This window comes from Natrix helvetica (assembly GCF_964273705.1).
Source record: "Natrix helvetica genome assembly, chromosome: 6".
NCBI lineage: Eukaryota > Metazoa > Chordata > Lepidosauria > Squamata > Natricidae > Natrix > Natrix helvetica.
Window position 1 is genome coordinate 57,155,033 of NC_138553.1, and position 22,207 is coordinate 57,177,239.

Consider the following 22,207-nt stretch of genomic DNA (forward strand, 5'->3'; position numbering starts at 1 on the left):
CATATCCCAGGGTTTCAGATACAAAGAGCAGACAGAATTGAAATATTAGGTAAAAAGAAGAGAGGCCTACCTTAACAGCCAAAATATAACTATACTAAAGAAATTCTGTGATGTGGACTTAAAGACATTAATTATCAATTGCAAACCATTTTATTCTCCACAAGAGTTCTCAGCATTTCTCCTAATTGCTGTGTATGTTTCTCCACAAGCTTGTGTAAACAATGCATTACAAACTCTAGCTGACTAGATTATGTGGGCTGAAGTTAAATACCCAGATTCACTTCCCATTGTTTTAGGATAGTGGTTCTCAACCTTCCCAATGCCGTGACGCTTTAATACAATTCCTCATGTTGTGGTGACCCCCAACCATAAAATTGGTGTCTCGGTTCCTAAGTTCATCGAAAATATGTGTTTTCCGATGGTCTTAGGCGACCCCTATGAAAGGGTCATTCAACCCCCAAAGGGGTCCCGATCCACAGGTTGAGAACCACTGTTTTAGGAGATTTTAACAAAGTTAATTTAAAGAAAGAGCTATCAAAATATTTTCAGCATATCAATTGTTTCACTAAAGAGGCAAGAATACTTTAGACCATTGCTACATAACATTAAAAGATGTTTATCAGTCTTTACCACAAGCAGCTGTGGGACATTCTGATCATTGTATGATTCACCTTGTACCTGCTTACAAAGACTTAAAATCATGAAACCAACAATTAAATTAGTGAGGACTTGGACTGAGGAGGCAAAGCTAAAGGTACAGGCTTGCCTTGACTGCACTGATTGGAATATTTTTGAAGATACCTCTGCAAGCTTGGATGAACTCACAGATACTGTAAATCATATGTCAGTTTTTGTGAAGACCTATGTGTGCTGATCAGAAACCTGCAAATATACAATAACAATAAACCTTGGTTCACAGATAAACTTAAGCAGCCTACAGAGAAAGCCTACAGAAAAGGTGATAGAATGCTGTACAATCAGGCCAGAAATGTATTAAAAGGGAAATCAAAGCAGCAAAAAGAAGCTACTCTGAAAAGCTAAGGAATCAGTTCTCAACAAATGAACCATCAAACATGTGGAAAACTCTTAAAAATATCACCAGTTACAACAAATCTCCTTCCCATGTTGAAGGAAATCAATAACTGGCAGATGACCTGATTGTGTTTTACTGTAGGTTTGAGAGGAAACTACTGCCACCTATCTCCACAATCCCAATCACAGACACACCTACAACAGCCAAGCCTCTTACAATTGACCCCATCCCATTAGGCCCACCACCTCTGGTGATTAGAGAAAATGAGGTGCAAGATCCATTTCACAGACAAAAGCCAGGAAAAGCACAAGACCCGGACAGGATAACTCATTCTTGCTTAAAAGCTTGTGCTGACCAACTGCCCCCCCCCATCTTCACCTGAATGTTTAATAAATCACTAGAGATGTGCTATGTTCCTTCTTGCTTCAAAAGCTCTACTATTATCCCAGTGCCAAAGAAACTCTCCATCAAGGAACTGAATGACTACAGACCAGTTGCTCTAATATCTGTAGTTATGAAAACCTTTGAAAGACTAGTGCTGAACTAACATAAGTAAGCTTTTTTCAATTTTCAAATTAAAAAAGAAATTAAAATAGAAAAAAAATTTAAAAAGATTTTTTTAAAAAAATTGAAAAAGAAATTTAAAATTAAAGATTTAAAAATTAAAAAAAAATAAAATTAAAAAATAAATTGATTTTTTTAAAAAAAATCAGAGATTTTAAAAAATTAAGAATTCACAAACATTCTTGGCCCTTTATGAAGTAATATGCACTTTTTTGTTGGAAATCTCAGGCTGTTTTCTAGGAGATGCTTTGCACTTAACCCTCTACTCCCTTCCTTGAAAGTTTATCTCTTTCCTCCCTGTCCATAAGTGTTTTGTACTTATCCTTTTCCTTCCTGTCTTCTTTCCCTTCAGTTGCCTGGCCATTGCTGGGGGGTTTTGGTATAATGTGCTGATCTGGGTCCCACTTAGCCATTGCTTAGCTGGTCTGTCACACTGCTCTCTGCCTCTGCTGGTCTGCCATACTGCTCTTAGCCACTGTTGGTGCACCACACTGCTCTTTGTCCCTTCTCTGGGTGCCCCACTTCTCTGCCACCTAGCTCTACACTGCTACTATTCAAGGTCTGCCATGCTGGTCTGCTGCCACCTAGCTCCATTTCATCACTACTCAGTGGCCTCTGTTTGCACTGCATCACCTCCACTAGGCTGCAGGCTGGATCTCTGAGCCACCTTTCCATCTCACAGTGGGCTGTCTCTCCATCTCTCAGATGGGCCACAGGGCTTCTTCTCAGTTGGGCAACTGGGCCACCTCATCAAAACCTACAACCCAGAGACCTACTCGTGAGTTTCGATGTCATATCCCTCTTCATCCAAGTGCCTATAAAAGAAGCCTTGACAGCTATCCAGAACAAACACAACCCCCCTAAACACATCCTGGACCTGACCAACCACTGCCTAAACAACACATACTTCATCCATAATGGACAAAGATACAAACAGATAGATGGTTTGCACCCATGGGATCACCCCTCTCACCCGTCATCGCAAACTTATACATGGAACATTTTGAAACGAACACCTTAGATAAATCTGAACACAAACCCAAACTCTGGCTTAGATATGTTGATGACACTTTCGTGATTTGGCCACACAGGAAAGAAAAACTGGACAACTTCCTCACACATCTCAACAGCCTACACCCCAAAATACAATTTACCATGGAAATAGTAGCAAACAACCAACTTCCCTTTCTGGATGTCCTAATCTACAAAAAACCCAATGGCTCCGTAGGACACACCATTTACTAGAAAAAAAAAACACACCAACCGCTACTTAAACGCACAATCCCATCACCACCCTGCACAGATCAACTCTGTAGCCAAGACCCTCATCTCCAGAACCAAATGCCTAGCCGACAAAGACCACCTGAAAACTGAATTACACACTTTCACAAAGGTATTAATTGCCAAGGGATTTCAAAGAAAACAATTACCAACCTAATCCAAAGGGAGACTCCCCCAAAAAACCAAGAAGCAGAACAGGACAACGGTATCGCCCTCCTCCCTTACATCAAAGGCACCACAGATAAAATCAGCAAAATTCTCCACAAACACAATATCAAGACAGCCTTCAACACTGACCAAAAAATAGCCAAAATCTTAAGAAACCACAAAAACAAAATCCAGCTAGAAACCAAGGAATCTACGAAATACCATGGAAAATCTGCCCTGCAGCATACATAGGACAAACGAACAGGAGAATAAATGCACACATTGCAGAACACAAGAACGCAGTAAGAAGAAAAGAAAAAACTTCCTCCCTTTTCCAGCACCTTAAAGCTACAGGACATGAAATTAATCTTGAAGGAACCAGGGTAATCTCCAAAACAGAACACTTCAACAAGAGAATAATTATGGAAGCTATCGAAATAGAGAAACACCCCCACAACATGAATAAACATGACGATACCTCCCTCCTACCAGACATCTGGAAACCAGCCGTAGTCAACAAATGAGTCCCACCCACTACCCAGGCCGTTACAACACGAAACAACAATAGACCAGCACCAATCAGCACCAATCTACCAGTCTACAACTTTGATCTATTAGTTTCTGTGAAAGAGACATAATATTCTTCACTGTGTTGGAAAACATACTAATATAGCATTTTGTCTATAGATTTTTCTGTTTAGAGACTGTTATGGAGCAAAATTGATTCACAACCTTTTATAGCAGCAGCCCCAAGCCTTTTGAGTACCAGGGACTGGTTCCATTGAGAGAGGTTTGGTTTGATTTTGTGTGCTGCCACAGATAGGGCTTTTCTTGTTTGAGCAGACCAGTTTCTGGTATGCCGCAGAGCAGTGCCGGTCCATGGACTGGGGGTTGGGGACCCCCATTTTACAGGATCCCTGGTAAGGTACCGTATTTTTGGAGTATAAGATGCACCGGCGTATAAGACACACCAAGGTTTTGAAGAGGCAAATTTTAAAAAGTAGGTAGGTAGATAGAGGGAGAGAAAGAGAGAGAAATAGAGCAGGTCAGTAGGGAGAGAGTAGTTAGGTAGGTAGATAGGTAGGTAGGTAGATAGATAAAGGGATAGAGAGAGAGAAAGTAGAGACAGAGAGAGATAAATACAGTAAGTAGGTAGGGTGAGAGAGTGAGTGTAGGTAGGTAAGTAGGTAGTGGGAGAGAGAGAGAAATAGAAAGAGAGAGAGAGAGAAATACAGTAGATAGGTAGGGAGAGAGAGAGTAGGTCGGTAGGTAGGTAGATAGGTAGAGAGAGGGAGAGAGAGGGAGGGAGGGAGAGAGAGAAATACAGTAGGTAGGTAGGGGGGAGAGATTAGGTAGGTAGGTAGATGTTTCCAGGTGTATTTATCCATGTGCTGGAGAAGAAAATCGCTGACAATTTGCAGCACCTAAGAATTTTTTTCTGCTGGCACAGCACTTAATCAATGTAATTCTCATCAATCGGTTAAAGAGCTTTCCAAAAGGGGGGGGGGAGTTTTTACACTCTGCAAACATCCCCAAAACAGCCTGTTTTTGGGGAAAACGGGCCCAATTTTTTAAAAAGGGGCATGAATAGCCTTGCGGCTATTTCAGTTCTTTTCAGGATCCTTTTGGTGGCTGAGGTTTTTGAATGGAATTTTAGTTGGAAGCATGTGGGGATCAGGCTTTTGTCTCAGGCTTTTTGAACTCTTAATGTATAGGTTTTATATGGCAGTTAAATAAATATTTAATTTAACAAGTCAAATTTTGTCCAGAATAACCTTTACGTGAATAAGATGTTTTCATATACAAAAAAATACATTTTAATAACATATTATTCAATTCTATATTATTTTATAGTATCAAATAATATATTATGTATATTTGTTTCATTCTATCTTTTTATTTTGGTTTTAATGTTGTATTCTAAACAAGAGAAAACATATTTTCAGCTGATCTACTGCAGAGGCAAATGAGTATCCAACCTGTGACCAATGGAGCAGAGTTAGAAAGAATGTTAATTCTCTGCCTCAACACTGTCTTCAAGGTGATTATTCAAGCCTTCTCTGACATGGAACAGTGCAATCAGCCAGCAGTGAGTACACATATAAATAGCTCCTGCCCAAACTAAAAGAATGACTATCAGTCATGTCCTAATTACTGCTATATAGAAAAAAAGGATAAATGAAATTTATTTTAATTATGATTTTAGAACCTTAATTATTAAGAGTAAGCTAAGTTTGTGAATAATATTTTTAAAAGTATAAGACAAACAAATTCAAAATAGAATGAATCAAATAGATTATACTATGCATTTTGGAGTTTTTGAAAATAAGTTAATTATATATATATATTACATTGATTAAGTGGCACAGCACTTAATCAATATAATTCTCATCAATCGGTTAAAGAGCTTTCCCAAAAGGTTGGGGAGTTTGCATATGTGGCAATTACATCGGCCTAATATGCAACACAGCCCTGGTTCTATACTAGTCTCCCTATATTTATTTATCAGCACAAATACAACACAAATATAAAAAGGCAACATTAAAAAAATGGTTTTCTGCCTGGATGGTCCTCTGTAATGAGCCGAAGGACAGAAAGGGGGACTAGTGAGCTCCCTCCCATATTTGGGCATACCAGGGGTTGTAACACAAATACATACCTATTTCCCTGGCCTAGCTGATAAGGAAGAGAGCCTGTGGTTTAGTGGCAATTACATTGGCCTAATATGCAACACAGCCCTGGTTCGATTCCCAGTAAGGGTATGGCTAGCTGATGAGACCTAAATAGGTTGAAATAGATCTATACTAGTCTCCCTTTATTTATTTATCAGCACAAATACAACACAAATATAAAAAGGCAACATTAAAAATAAAAAATATGGTTTTCTGCCTGGATGGTCCTCTGTAATGAGCCGAAGGACAGAAAGGGGGAGTAGTGAGCTCCCTCCCATATTTGGGCATACCAGGGGTTGTAACACAAATACATACCTATTTCCCTGGCCTAGCTGATAAGGAAGAGAGCCTGTGGCTTAGTGGCAATTACATTGGCCTAATATGCAATACAGCCCTGATTCGATTCCCAGTAAGGGTATGGCTAGCTGATGAGACCTAAATAGGTTGAAATAGATCTATACTAGTCTCCCTTTATTTATCAGCACAAATACAACATATATATGCTGGCTGGTCAAGTCTCTCAGCTTTCGGGACCTGCTAACCCCCCCCCCCCCGGGAGGAAATGCCCAGTGGCTACACCAGACAAGTTTGATGGCAACCAAGCTATGTTTGCAGCGTTCTTGGGACAATTCCAGCTGTTTATCAGCTTGAGAGCGGAGGACTTTCCCACCGACCGGACGAAGGTGGGATTTATCATCAGCTTGCTCTCAGGCACAGCTCCTCGTTGGGCTACTCCATTGCTATCTCAGCCTAGCCGTCTGCTGGATGATTTCCAGGGCTTTTGTAATCATTTCCAGCTGATATTTGAGGATCCCATTAAGGGGGAAACAGCCACCAGACTACTCAAGTTGCTGCAGCAGGCTCGTGGCTCCTTGCAGGATTATGTCAGCGAATTCTGGCTGCTTAGTCAGGACTCAGCTTGGAATAAGCCAGCCCTCATGGACACTTTTCAGGACAGGCTGTCCGATGCCTTGCAGGATAAGCTGGTGAGGGTGGACAGGCCACCGACGTTCGACGGGTTGGTCCACTTGTGCCTCCGGATAGACGCCTGGCTGCAGAGGTGGAGGCCTCGCCGCGCGTCCCAGGAGACCACTAGGGTGCCGGTCCCTCAGGAAACTACAGTTGCACGGGAGGAGCCCATGGAGTTGGGTGCCGCCAAACCCCGCTTGTCGCACATGGAGATGGACAGACGGCATGCAGGGGGTTTGTGTTTCTACTGTGGGGATTCTGGACACCTGGCTTTGGTTTGCCCAAGAAGGGTAGGGGGGCTGCACTGCCTGCGGCCTCCCCCTCAATTCCGGAACAACGTGTCGAGAAACAGGCAGAGCCCAATCTGAGGGAGACTTTACGTTGGCCGCAGGCCGAAACAGAGGTGGATGGCCCTCCATAGCACATGATCTTAGCAGCGCACATCCTCTTGTCGGGTAGTCCGCAGGGAATTCCGGCCCATGCCTTGGTCAATTCCGGGGCTACCACGAACTTTATGGATGCGGCGTTTGCTACAAAGTATGATGTACCTCTGTGTCCGGTGGACCCACCGATGCATGTCGAGACCATTGATGGTCAGATGCTTCTGTCTGGGCCTATTAAGGCCCGCCACGCAGCCTTTGCGCCTAATCCTCGGGGAGCATGAGGAGGTGGCAAGAAATGACGTAAAACTCACTTAACAAATTCTCACTTGACAATATAAATTTTGGGCTTAATTGTGGTTGTAAGTTGAGGTCTATCTGTACTGTCTTTTAAACTATTCACTAGCAATCTCCAATGTTTCATAAATGCATGTGGTAAGAAGGGAGTAGAAGCAAAAAGAATGAATCAGCTATTTGTTAATTCTTGCATGTATAATAATACATAGTAGGAGTGTCATAGTGCTACTTTCCACCTATAAAAGGAGGGGAGGGGGGAGGGAGAGAGAGATGTCTTTATTCTCTTGAGGTTAACGTTAATTGCTGGAGTCTTGGCAACTGCTCAACAACAAATAAATAAACAAACCACTGATGACTCACTTATTAAAACCAAGCATTCCTGAGTTGTTGGAGCGGCTCTGGGAGGCAACAGTGTTCACGAAATTGGACTTACATGGGGCTTACAACCTGGTCCGAGTCAGGATGGGGGATGAATGGAAGATGGCCTTTGGCACCCGGTACAGAAATTTCGAGTACACGGTCATGCCGTTCGGGTTGACCAATGCACCGACGGTCTTCCAACATTTTATGAATGATATCTTCCAGGACCTTTTGGATCAGTTTGTCATCATTTACCTGAACGACATCTTGATCTACTTGACGTCCCGGAAGGATCATCAACATCACTTGCGTCTGGTCTTGCAGCGACTCCTAGAACATCGTTTGTTCGCAAAGCTGGAGAAGTGTCAGTTTTGGAAGACTACCATCGAGTTCCTGGGGCATCATATCTCCCCTGAAGGAATTGCAATGGAGTCGAGCAAAGTGGAGGCGTTGCATAGTTGGCAACCTCCTCAACATATGAAGGATGTGCAGAGACTCCTTGGGTTTGCCAACTACTACCGGGCCTTCATCCCCAACTTTGCTTTCTTGACCGCACCCTTCACTCGGCTCCTACAAAAGAAAGTGCCGTTTCACTGGGGGCCCACGGAGCAACAGGTGTTCGTGGCCCTGAAGCGCACTTTTATGAGGGAGCCGATCCTGAAGCACCCTGATCCCCATCGTCCCTTTGTAGTGGAGGTGGACGCATCTGAAATCACGGTGGGGGCGGTGTTACTGCAGGCTCACGCCTCTGATGGTACCCTTTTCCCTTGCGCTTACTACTCTCGGAAACTCAATCCTTCCGAGCACAATTACACCATCTGGGAGAAGAAGTTGTTGGCTATCAAGGTGGTGTTCGAGGCTTGGAGGCATCACCTGGAGGGGGCCAGGCATCAGGTCGAGGTCCGGACGGCCCATCAGAATTTAGAGTTTTTGTCTCTGTTCTTTGCCCGGTTCAATTTTAAAGTGACGTACATCCCTAGTGCGCTGAATCAAAGGGCGGATGCCCTGTCTAGGAAACCAGAGTACTCTGACCCTGCAGACTCACTTCCACCCCAGATTGTTCTACACTTTGAATCCTTCGCTGCAGTTCATGAACCCGTGGACTTACGGTCTCTGATACGGGATGCGCAGTGGGACGAGGAGTGGGTGGAACACTGGAGGGCAGAGGTGGGGCCGGCTTCCCCTTGGACCTTTGACGATGACCTTTTGAGGTATCGGGACCAGCTCTATGTGCCCGCAGGGCCCCTCCGTGGACTGGTTCTCTCCCAGTGTCATGACACTCCAGCAGCGGGACATTTTGGCTTTTTCAAGACATTGCACCTGGTCTCCCGTACTTTCTGGTGGCCCCACTTGCAACACAATGTGCAGATGTACGTCACGTCGTGTGTGCAATGTCAACAGGCCAAGTCAGCAACAGGAGCTCCTCCAGGCTTCTTTCAGCCATTGCCGACCCCGGACAGACCCTGGGGGGCCGTGTCCATGGACTTCTTGACGGAACTGCCTCCATCTTCAGGTTTTACCGCGGTCCTCATGGTGGTGGACATGCTCATCAAGATGGCACATTTCATCCCCTATTGGAGATTGCTGACAGCCCGCGCCACTGCCCTCATGTTCATCCAGCATGTGTTCCAGCTACACGGCCTACCTGACCGGGTCGTATCAGATCGTGGGACACAATTCACGGCCCAGTTCTGGAAAGGGCTGATGGCGGCTCTAGATGTCCAGGCTTGTTTGTCCTCAGCGCACCATCCCAACCGATGGGGGGATGGAGAAGGTGATTGGGATTCTGGAACAGTACCTGCGCTGCTTCATGAACCATCAGCAGAACAACTGGGCAGAGTACCTAGCCGTGGCAGAGTTTGCATTTAACAACTCGCAGCATACCTCCACACCCTCGACGCCCTTCATGGCAAACATCAGGTACCACCCTCGCATTTTCCCTCTCAACCCAGTGGACTCTCCGGTCCCTGCAGCGCAGGAGTTCCTCTCTGAGCTCCAGGTGGTCCACCAAGTGATGCACCGCTATCTGAATCAGACAAAGGAGGACTACAAAAGGATAGCAGATAAGTCTTGATGTGCAGTGCCGGAGTTGGCTGTGGGAGATCGTGTGTGGCTGTCCACATGGCATCCCACCGGCCGACTAAGAAGTTGGACCAACAGTATCTTGGGCTGTTCCCTGTGGAGGCCGTCATCAACCCGGTGGCCTATCGCCTAACCCTCCCACGCTCGATGCGAGTACACCCGGTGTTCCATCTCTCGCTCCTGATCCCTGAGTGGTCGGCTTGTCCTCTCCGCCAACCCTCTTCCCCCCAGCCGTCATTGCATGAGGTGGACACGCAGCCACCGCACGGTGACCCAGATCCGTGACTCGAGATGGCTCAAGGGACGGTTCTAGTATTTAGTAGACTGGACGGATGAGGGGATGGACGGGGGGACCTGGACCGATGTGACGGCCATGCATGCCCCTGCTCTGGTGTGAGCCTATCATGTGCAATATCCCTCGAGGCCACATCATGTGCAATATCCCTCGAGGTCAGACCCGGGGGAAGGGCCCTGCAGTGAGGGATAGTATTGTGGCCGAGAAGGAGCCGTTGGAGCTGCCACCAGACTCTGACAGCGAGGGTCCCTATGAGTTGGCTCTGGAGGATGTGGAAGACCCTGGATAGGGTTCCGACTCCGAGCAGGGCGCTGGCTACCAGGAGGCGCCTAAGCCTTGGACCAGTGGGGAGGAGACAAGGGAGTGTGATCTGGACGTCAGCAGTGAGTTGTTCCTGGATGCCCGGCACCGGAGAGCTAATAGGTGTTAAGGAACAGTTGCGCAGTTACAGGAGGTAATTGCACTCGCTGGTGGTAATTAGGCTCCTCTCCAGACTATAAAAGGACTGCTTGTGCACACGCCCATTTTGCAGAAGTAAACGCATTAACTAAAGTTGGAGAACAGTATTGTGAGCTTGGCAGGCTGGATTGCTGCCAAGGCTTATCTGTGTTGGATTGCTGCCCAGGCTTGTCTGTGCCAGTTTACTGCCAAGGACCTGTCTGTCTGTTAATAAATTCCATAAAGTATCTTTGGCTCGGAATGTGTTGGTGTGGGACGAGGGAGGGTCAGAACACACACACACACACACACACACACACACATGGTGTTTTTTAAATAAACAGCAATAAGAATATTCTCCTACCTTTTATAATTTATTGGGGAAGCCATCACATCTCCTGGAAGGCTATTTGTCCTTCTACTTAATATTATCTACACTCTGACTTTCCTATCAACTTTTAGGAAATACCGACATGATATGCACTAGATATTTTCCATGGAAAGTGAAGACTGAGAAACTACCAGAGGACTGGAAAAAAGCTGACATGGTTCCCACCTTTAAAAGAGAAAGATAAAAAAAGAAACAGACCCAGGAAACTACAGACCAATCAGCCTAACATCAATACCTGGGAAGATACTGGAAAAGATAATTAAAAAAACAAATCTGCCAATGTCTAGAAATGAGTAAAGTAGTAACTAGCAGGCAGCATGGGTTTGTTAAAAAAGATCATGCCAAACCAATCTTATTTCATTCTTCAACACAGTAACTAAAGTAGACCAGTGAAATGCTGTGGACATAGTATAGTTAGACTTTAGAAAAGAATTGGACAAGGTAGACCACAACCTACTTCTTGGTAAGCTAGAAAAAAGTGGAATAGATAGCATTACTGCCAGATGGATTTGTAACTGGCTGACAAACTGCACTCAATGAGTAGTCCTTAATGTTATTACATCTACATGGAGTGAAGTAAGCCGTTGTGTACCACAAGATTCCCTCTTAGCCCAGTACTCTTCAATATCTTCATAAACAATTTAGATGAGGGAATATAAGGGGAACTTACCAAATTTGCAGATGATACTAAGCTGGCAGGAACAGCTAACACCCTAGAAGATAGGTTCAAGATCCAGATGGATCTTGACAGATTTGAACACTGGGTCCTAGTTAACAAAATGAAATTTAATGTAGAGAAAAGTAAAGTCCTACACTTAGGCAAGAAAAACCAAAAGTACACATATAGACTGGGTGAAACCAGGCTTAATAGCAGTAACTGTTATAGGGACCTTGGAGTGTTAGTGGATAACCAGCTCAATATCAGTCAGCAGTGTGCAGTGGAAGCCAAAAAAGCCAAAGCAATCCTAAATTGCATTAACAGAGGGATACAATCAAGATCAATGAGGTTCTAAAACAACTCTATAAAGCCTTAGTAAGACCACACATATGATTACTGCATCTAGTTTTGGTCACCATGCTATAAGAAAAGATGTTGAGACTCTAGAAAAAGTGCAGAGAAGAGCAACCAGGATGATTAGGGGACTGGAGACTAAAACATATGAAGAACGGATACAGGAACTGGGCATGGCTAGTCCAGTGAAGAGAAGGACCAGGGGAGACATGATAGCAATGTTCCAATATTTGAGGGTCTGCAACAGAGAAGAAGGGGTCAAGCTATTTTCCAAAGCACTTGAAGGCCAGACAGGGAATAATGGATGGAAATTGACCAAGGAGAGATTCAACCTAGAAATGAGGAGGAACTTTCTGATAGAACAATCAACCAATGGAACAGCTTGCCTTTGGAAGTTGTGGAAGCTTCATCACTTGAGACTTTCAAGAATGAAGTTTTACTATAGGCTAAGATACCAAATACTTGGAAAAAAGCAAATATTACTCTAATTCCAAAAGAAGATTCAGATCTCGCACAGATAAAGAACTATAGGCCTATATCATTACTAAATGCAGACTATAAATCAAGATTTCCATTCATAGTTTAGAGAAGAATCAGTTCAGCCATCCTTTCTCTCGCAGTTGTAGTCAAAAGAGAAAAAAAAGAAATCCCCTCTCCCCATTAATTAAGGGAAGTGGAAGTATTTTAAACTTTTTAAACTTTCTCTCTCTCCCTTGCAAGGGAGAGATTTTCCAAGTGCCACTTTTCCAAGGGGGGTGGAAATTTCCTCCCCCCTCCAATTTTAACTCCTCCACAGGTTGAAACAAAGTCCCAGAAAAAATTGCAAGTCAATCAATAGAGTAATAAACTGTAAAAGACCCGGGGAGAGCCCCCACCTTACCGCGCTTCAGCTGTTCCATTCAAATTAATCATTTCCTTCTAGGCTGCGCTCGGCGAAGTGCGCGGTGGCATTCCGCGTGCTCCCTATGCTCCTCGGCTCCTGGGGCAAGGCTGGAGACCACCCCGCGGCCACTGCCGTTCCAGGGGGTCCCAGCAAGCCGCCCCTTTGGCAGGCCGCCCCTTCAAGGCACCCTGTGCTCCCCCTAGGATCCAGGGGAGCCCACCGAAGCAGCGAGAAGGCCCACTTCCTCTTTCTTCTTTGTCTTTGTGCATGAGACTCCTCCTTTGAAAAACTTTGTTGCCTTGGACTAATTTTCACCCCAGAGACCTCCAGGAGCCTCTTCAAATAAGTTTTTTCCCTGGATTTGGAATATCTTGATCCGCCTATCTGCTTTGGTCTTGTATTAAATGACTTATTCTCCTTTGGATTTGCCTGTTTGGTGCTCTCTACTGGCTGTGCTTTCCCATGGACACCATTTCTCTGTATAGAACAATAACTATCTCCGAGCTTCATGATGGGTCCTAAGAAATTACCGCCTGGAAAGGCCTCATCGGCCCCAACACCTTCTACGTCCAATCCCATTGCTCACCAGTCACAACTGGGATCTTTTTTACAACCTAAAGCCCCTGAAGAGAGTTCAAAGGATTTGTCTACTCAGCAGATGCTTCAAGCCCTCTTAAAGGGACAGGACGAAATGAAAAAACAACTGCAGGACTTAAATGATCAGCTCAGAGAGACACAACAACAAACCACACAGAATGAGCAGAGGATAGGTGTACTGGAAGAGGGTGCAGTTGGATGAGAAACGACCTGGAGACAATCCAAAGGGGGAATGCAGAATTTGAGAATCATGTGATAAAAACGGAATTTGAAAGGATGTCTTTTTTTCTTAGGTTCCAAAACTTGCCAGAAGTTGAAAATGAAGATCTTAAGGAGATTATGACCACAATGTTATCAGAATATATTAACAGAGATAAACAACAGCTTGGGTGGGATATTGACCTGATTTATAGGATTAATTCAGCCTATGCAAGAACACATAATGTTCCAAGGGAAGTTCGTGTTAAATTTCTTAGAAAATCCACAAGAGATGAGGTTCTAGGAGCTCAAAGGGGAGGCCCATTAAAATATAAGGATAAAGAAATAACCATTCTTAAGCAGATCCCAAAGAAAGTAAGAGATAAGAGAAGGAAATATTCCTTCTTAGCAAAAAAAATTATATAATAATGGGGTTTGGTTTAAGTGGTTGTTACCAGAAGGATGTTACACAAGAAACAAAGCAGGGAGGGGCTGAGGCTCTGCCAGGGACGGGGGGGGGAGAGGATGCGACAACAAGAAGACTCAGATCACAAAAGTGAATTGAAACACTATTGCAAATGTTGTTACAATGTACTTTCAAGGAAGTGACAAAAAGTAAAATGATTGAAGCATACTGATGATTTTGTGTTAAACTTAAAACTGCTAATATCTATGGAAATGTTCATAGCTTTCTAATTTTCTTTTTTGAAAAAGTTGTGAGACCCAGGGGGGCTTCTCCCCCCCACACGATGTAGCTGTCAAAATGTTCCATAACCCCTTAACCCTTTTTTTCCTTGTAAAACTTTTAAAATCAATAAAAATCTTTCAAAATAAAAAAAATTGGGAAGGTCCCAGATACAGATGGATTGACAGCGATTTATTATAAAAAGTTACAATTAGAAATGGTAGATCCTCTTAAGGAATTATTTAATAAAATTCAAATGGAAGGAAGGGTACCGCCATCTTGGAGAACGGCCTTTATTTCCCTGATTCCAAAAGAAGATCAGGACCATACTCAGCCAAAAAACTATAGACCTATTTCGTTACTTAATACAGATTATAAAATATTTGCTAAAATATTAGCAAATAGGTTGATGCCAATTATACAACAAACGATTCATAATGATCAATCCGGTTTTATACAGGGGAGACAAATGAAAAGTAATGTAAGACAAATTGTTAATATATTGGAATACTTGGGGAAGAACAACCAACCCGCAGTGCTTTTATTCTTAGATGCGGAGAAAGCATTTGACCGAGTGAATTGGCAATTTCTAATAAAAATAATACAAAAGATGCATTTTGGAGAGTATTTCACACAATCTATCAAGGCAATATACCAGAAACAGACAGCACAAATTATAGTTAATGGTAGTTTAACAGAATCCTTCAAAATTGAAAAAGGAACAAGACAGGGGTGTCCCCTGTCTCCATTATTATTTATTTTAACCTTGGAGTTATTGTTGAATAGAATATGTGGGTCAGACGACCTACAGGGAATTAAGATTAGGCATTATGAATATATAGTATGAGCATTTGCGGACGACTTGGTTGTAACTTTAGCCCAACTGGGGAAATCAGCTATAGGTTTAATGAACATAATTAATCAATATGGTCAAGTATCTGGGTTCAAAATAAATCTAGGAAAAACAAAGATGATAGTTAAAAATATGACCACAAATCAAAAAGAACTGGAAAGAATAACAGGATGTGAGATAGTAGAAAAGGTTAAATATTTAGGAGTTTACATTACAACCTCAAATGGGAAATTATATAAGTTTTTATATACAAATTATATATATAATTATGAACCATTATGGCATAAAATACAGTTAGAAATGAATAAATGGAAAAAAAACTACAATTGTCATTGTTGGGAAGGATAGCAGCAGTAAAAATGAATGTTTTGCCTAAGTTTCTATTTCTCTTTCAAATGATACCAATACTTTAAAAAGATGCAAATTTGGAAGAATGGCAGAAAGGTTTTAATAACTTTGTTTTGGGGGGAAGAAACCAAGAGTGAAACTTAAAATAATGCAAGATATACAGGAAAGAGGAGGTTTGAAAATGCCCAATTTAAAATTATATTATGAAGCAGTAGTTTTATCAACAATTAGTGACTGGATTAATCTAACAGAGGATAGAATACTGAATATTGAGGGATATGATTTGGTATATGGTTGGCACACTTATTTAATATATGATAAGAAGGTGGATAAGATTTTTAAAAGCCATATATTAAGGAATGCCCCATTGCGTGTCTGGAAAAAATACCAATATAGGTTAAATGATAAGATACCTATGTGGGTAGTACCCAGACACGCGATAGAGAATATAAGTATAGAACAAAAACAGGATGTAATTACATATAGAGAACTTCTTAATATAGAGAGGTGTACTACTGTTAAAGCCTTTGAACGTATTAAGAAAGGAAAGGGTAATTCAAACCTGGTTCCAGTATGGACAGTTACAAGCTAGATGGAAAAAAGATCAGACAATTGGTATCACGCAAAATGAGGATAGTTTGGTAAAACAAATTAGGGACCAGAGTCAAATGCATATAAAAAGATTGTATAATATACTGATAGAAATAGATTCTGAAACAGAGTTAGCTAAAGACTGTATGATAAAATGGGCACAAAATTTCGAAGAGCCAATAATGATGGAAACATGGGAAAAGATTTGGGTAAGAAATGTAAAATTTACGCAAGATCATAGATGGCATTTAGATCCCAAAAAGTTATCTTGTATGCATCCGAATTTACAACCTAAATGTTGGAGATGTGATTGTGTTGATGCTACGTATTATCATATATGGTGGACTTGCAAAAAAGTTAAAGCATTTTGGATAAAAATATGGTGGGTTATTCAAAATATACTTAAAAAGAGGATAAAGTTCACTCCCCAGTTGTTTTTGTTAGGTATAATTACAGACTGTACAGTTATAGAGACTAATTTGATTTTGAATTTAACGATGGCAGAAAGATTGTTGGTGGCGCAGTACTGGAAGAGGGAAGAATTGACTACTATGCAAGAATGGACGCTAAAAGTAGTAAGTCTAGCAGAGATGGCCAAAAGCACAAGAGGACGTAGGATGTTAAAATCAGTTAGCTTATGTTAGCGTACGATTGTTAAATGTTTATACCCTGTATTTTGCTCTGGGAGGTTGGGGGGAGGGAGGGTTGGAGGGTGGGAAGGGGTAATATTTGTAAAATTTGTTAAAACTTTTAATAAAAAAAATGAATATCTTACCGAAGCTACTTTTTTTATTCCAAATGATCCCGATAAAAATAGGAAAACAATATTTTGATGAGCTAAACATAAAAATTTTGAAATTTGTTTGGCAAGGGAAAAAAGCAACAATAAGACTAAAATGTTGCAAGAATCCAAAAATAATGGGGGCTTTGGGCTACCTGATTTATTATCCAGCATTAAGTTGAGAAATTGGATAACTCTCAGACATAGAAGATTATTGTTTTTGGAAGATCATGATCTCCAATTAGGATGGCATGTTTTCTTATAGTACGACAAAAATAAAACTCATAGATATTTTCAGAGACATCACATCAGAAATGCTCTACTTTTAGTATGGGAAAAGGTGAAAGCCAAAATTTATATGAAAATACCAGTTTGGCTCTCAACAATGGAAGCATTTATCCACCCAAGTGTAGTAAATCTGGAAAAAATCTTAACATACAAAGTTATCTTGAATGTGGAAGGGGGACTTAAAACCAAACAAGAGTTTCAGAAAGCAAGGTGTAGACTTATCATGGTGGTCACATATACAAATACAATCAAGATATGAGAAAGATAGACATATGGCTTCTAGAAAGAGCAAACAGTACTTGACCAAATAATGTTAGGGGTAGATGAAAAGTTAATAAAGAAACTATATAACTTTTTGTTAAGCTTAAAAATGTAAGATGAACAGGTAAAGCGACAATGATAGTATGGGCAAATTTTTTGGATATACTATAGACTTAGACAAAAACTTTGGGAAAGAAACTGTAAGTTGACAATGGCAACTACTTACAAAGAAAACCTATATAAAATGTTTTATAGGTGGCACTTAACACTGGTAAGATTAGCAAAGATGTTTAAAAACATGTCCGCCAGATGTTGGAAATGTAATAGACACTGGGTACATATTATCACAAGTGGTGGACATGTGCAAAAGCAAATAAATATTGGGCAAAAATACATACATTGTTAGAAAAGATGTTAAAGTTACATATGCCAGAAATATTTCTATTAGGTATAGTACCAGAAAAGTATAATAAAGGAAATATATATTTTATATATATATATATATATATATATATATATATATATATATATATATATATATATATATATATATATATATATATATATATATATATATATATATATATATATATATATATATATTTAATATTACATGTCTTGACAGCAGCAAGATATTTGTACAACACTGGAAAAATGAGGAAACACCTACAGAAGAAGATGGAATTTAAAAAAATATAAGATTGTGCAGAAATGGTCAGATTGACATTAAACATAAAATAAGAGCCAATACAGAGTATTTTCGGACAGATTGACATTAAAGATTTAAAAAAAAGACAATACAGAGTGTTTTCGAACATGGGACCTGTTCTGCAAATGGTTGCATAATAGAGGTAGAAATTAGGAGCTGTGAAAGTATTGTTATATATGCAAATGACAATACACTATTCACAAAGCACTTACATATGTAAACTGAAAATGTATAAATAAACTGTTTTAAAAAAGATGTTGAGACTCTAGAAAAAATGCAGAGAAGAGCAACGAAAATGATTAGGGGACTCTCGCTTGCTACATTATAAGGGCTGCTGAGAATGCCTTTCTTATAGTGCATTTCTTCTTCTTTTTTTCTTACTGGAAGAAGAAACTTGGATAACCCAGACAACCTATATTAAAGGTTCTTTTTTTTTGTCCATTTGGCTATTTTGGGTCCTCTTTTACCTATCTAAATTTTTCTTTTTTTCTTTCCTTTTTTAATCTCTTTTTTTCCTGCCTTTTTGCAATGAGATATGAATTACTATTGTGGAATTAATTTTGTGGTTTTCTTTGGGGGGGGAGTGAGTGCTTTTTCTCCAATCTTTTTTCTTGTTTCTTTTTTTTAAACTTCACGTTGGCACTATAAAGCAAATGGATTAAAGTAACAAGAACATGAAGACTGGGTCCAGGAACAGGGGTTGGTTTATTGGAGGCTGGAGCTTGGGCTGGTGTGGGCAACTCTAGAATTACAGTTAATTTACTTTTTGGATTATAAAATTTGAATACAACTCAATTATAACAATGTCAGAACCAAATACCAAGATGAAGAAAATAACATCATATGCCTCAGCAACAGCTACACAGCGACACAGAAAGCAACAAGCACAGCAACACAGAAAGCAACAAGCACAGCAACAGAACAAGACAAAGCCACCTTGGAGCTATAAAGTATGTTGCCAGCCATACACGTGGATCTCAAGGCGCAAATAAATGAAGTGGAAGAGAAAGTGGGAAAGGTGGAAGAAGTCAAGGAAATGAATGGGGGGGAACAAACATAGACTACAGAAAGTGGAAGAAAAGGCAGAAATAACAGAGAAAAAAGTGGAGGAGATGGATTATAGACTGATAACAATTGATAAAAAGCAAGATGGATCCAGCATACTTTGGGAGATGAAACAAGCTGAATACTACCTAAAATTTCAGAACACTGAAAAGGAGAAAGGAGAGAACTTAGCAGAGAAGATCGCAGAAATCCTCAGTGGCCACAGAAATGAGTAAGAAACATTTTTTAAGTGGAATGGACGAGACATTTAGAGTACATACAAGATACACAGTTAGAAATAACTTGCCCAGAGAGGTACATGTAAGATTTATTTTAAAAACTCTAAAAAATGAAATACTGCAAGCATCAAGAAGTACCATAATAAAATACAAGTCTAGTGAGATAGTGGTATTGAAGCAAGTTCCAAGGAAGGTCAGAGAAATAAGAAAGGAATACCACTTTCTGACTAAGAGTATGATTTAAAAAGGGGTGGATCTTAGATGGCTTATCCCAGAAGGGATTTTGGTAAACTGGTAAGAACAAAGGCACAGACTAGATACACTAGAGAAAGCAGAATTATTTTATGAACAACATATAGTAGCACAGGAGGGAATGCTGGTAAGAGAACAAACGTTGGTACTTACCTGAACGTCCATTCTAATGATGGGGATGGGAGGTGCTACCATCGGGTGTTATCAATCCTGATTGGACCATAGACTGAGAGAAAATTGTTGCAGCCATGCCTCTACTCCTTTGCCCAGTTTCCTCTAGGTTGCATGGAGTAACCAATTTTATTGTATTTAAGTACAATGACAATAAAGATTATACTTACAATGACCTGTAATAGAATTCACAACAAGAGAACCCCTTCCCCAGACAGGCCACTATGACTACGTAGGGTGGGAGGTAGCACCTCCCGTCTCCATCATTAGAATCAACGTTCAGTTAAGTACCGTTTGTTCTCCATGATGGGGAGCAGGAGGTGCTACCATCGGGGCATACCCAAGCTACCGTCCATAGGGTGGGGAAGAAGTTATGAATCCGTAGTGGCTGTAGGAGCCACTACCTGCTGCAACACTCTACGTCCAAAGGAAGATTCAGCTGATGCATAAGTGTCTAGTCTGTAGTGTCGAATAAAGGAAGTAGGGGATGCCCAAGATGCTGCCCTACAGATATCTTCAAATGGCGTTCTAGTTGCCCATGCTGCCATGGAAGCCGCACTTCGAGTAGAATGCGCGGTAATGCCCTGGGATGGAATCTTGTCCTTGGTTTCATCTGCCAATGAGATAGTCTTCCTTAACCATCTGCCTATTGTGTTCGGAGTTACTCTAGCTCCTTGCGTGGCCGGTTGGAAAGACTCCAGTAACGCCTCTGACTTACAAAATGAGGCCATTCGTCTGAGAGAAATTCTCAGCACCATATGGACATCCAGCCTGTGCCAGAGACGCTCCCTTGCGTGGGAAGGAACCAGACGGAAATTGGGTAACACTACCCCCTGCGCCCTATGGAAGGGAGTGTTAATTTTTGGGAGGAAAGAAGGGTCTAGCCTTAGTGTTACCCTGTCCTAATGAAAAACACACAAGTCATCTCGGGATGAGAGAGCTCCAAAATGTTTCTCGCTGATATAATGGCAATTAAGAATGCAACTTTCAGAGTCAAGAGCTGAAGAGAGATTGTGCATATGGGCTCAATGGGTGGTCATGTTAGAGCCTGAAGGACCAGCGGCAAATCCCACGTAGGGAATCGGTATATGATTGGAGGGGCCAGATTTGCTGCACCTTTTAGAAACCGCTTGATAAGCGGTAAGTGTGATAAGGCGACTAGACCCTCCCCAGGCAGGACAGTAGAGAGTGCTGCAATTTGAGGGCGCAGAGTATTGTGAGCCAGTCCTCTGTCCTGTCCATCCCGCAAATATTTCAGGACCTGTGGTATTGAGGCATCAGATGGAGAAATGGAAGCCGACTCGCACCACCTGACGAAAGCCGACCACGTGGCATTATATATCTTCGTGGTCGATGGTTGCCTGGATGCCTCCAAGGTGGAGATAACCCTACCAGAAATGTTTGCCTTGCTTAGAAGGCCCCGTTCAAGTGCCAGGCGGTCAGTTTGAGCCACTGGGTCTCCGGGTATATTAAGATCCTCTGGCACAGACAGATCTCCTCCCTGGGGATTCTCCAAGGTGGGGACGCAGACAGTTGAATCAGGTCTGCATATCACAGTCTCCTAGGCTAGTCTGGTGCTATCAGAATTATTTCCACCCCATCTAATACTATCTTCCTGATGGTCCCTGGAAGAAGGGGAAGGGAGGGAAAGTGTATAAGAGGCCCGATGGCCATCTGCATCTCAGAGCGTCCGTGTCCTCAGCCCCTCTCGTCTGGTATCTACTCACAAAGTGCGGGAGTTGTGCATTCACTGGGGTTGCAAAAAGGTCTATCACCGGCATCTTTAAGCGGCAGCAGATGTGGTGAAAAAGGTCTGGATGGAGCTACCATTCCCCGTGGTCCACTGTGGCCCGACTGAGCTGATCTGCCTGGTGATTGGCAGTCCCAGAGATATGGTCCACTATAATCGATGCCACATGTGATTCCGCTCATGACATGAGTCTGTGTGCCTCTGTCCACAGGGCCCTTGAGTGAATCCCACCTTGCCTGTTCACATGTGCCTTCATGGCAATGTTGTCGGTGAGAAGTAGCACGTGCTTGTGTTGCAAGTCTGGCTGGAAATGGCATAAGGCTAGACGAGCTGCTTTGAGCTCTAGATAGTTTATATTGTGGCACAGATTTGTGGCAGTCCAACGCCCCTGTGCCCCTGTGCCAGCTTCGAGCCCATCAATGCCCCCAGCCATAAAAACTTGCATCTGTAGTCACAGTTACTCTTGTCGGCTCTCTGAATCGCAATCCCGTTGAGTGCTGCAGAGAGCCACCGGGTGGACCTGTGGAGACACTGGAATGGCTAAAGGTGAGTTGCTCATCATCTGTCTCTGATATGGGATTAAGGCCCACTGTAATGTCCTGGCATGAAGGCGCTCCCAACGGACAATCCCTATGC

At 42.1% G+C, this 22,207-nt stretch overlaps 1 protein-coding gene across 1 annotated transcript in view; it reads right to left on the reverse strand.

The window, feature by feature from the left end:
* The window catches only part of CNTN1 (contactin 1), a 410,973-nt gene that overhangs the window by 299,652 nt on the left and 89,114 nt on the right, over positions 1–22,207 (reverse strand). The window lies entirely within an intron of this gene.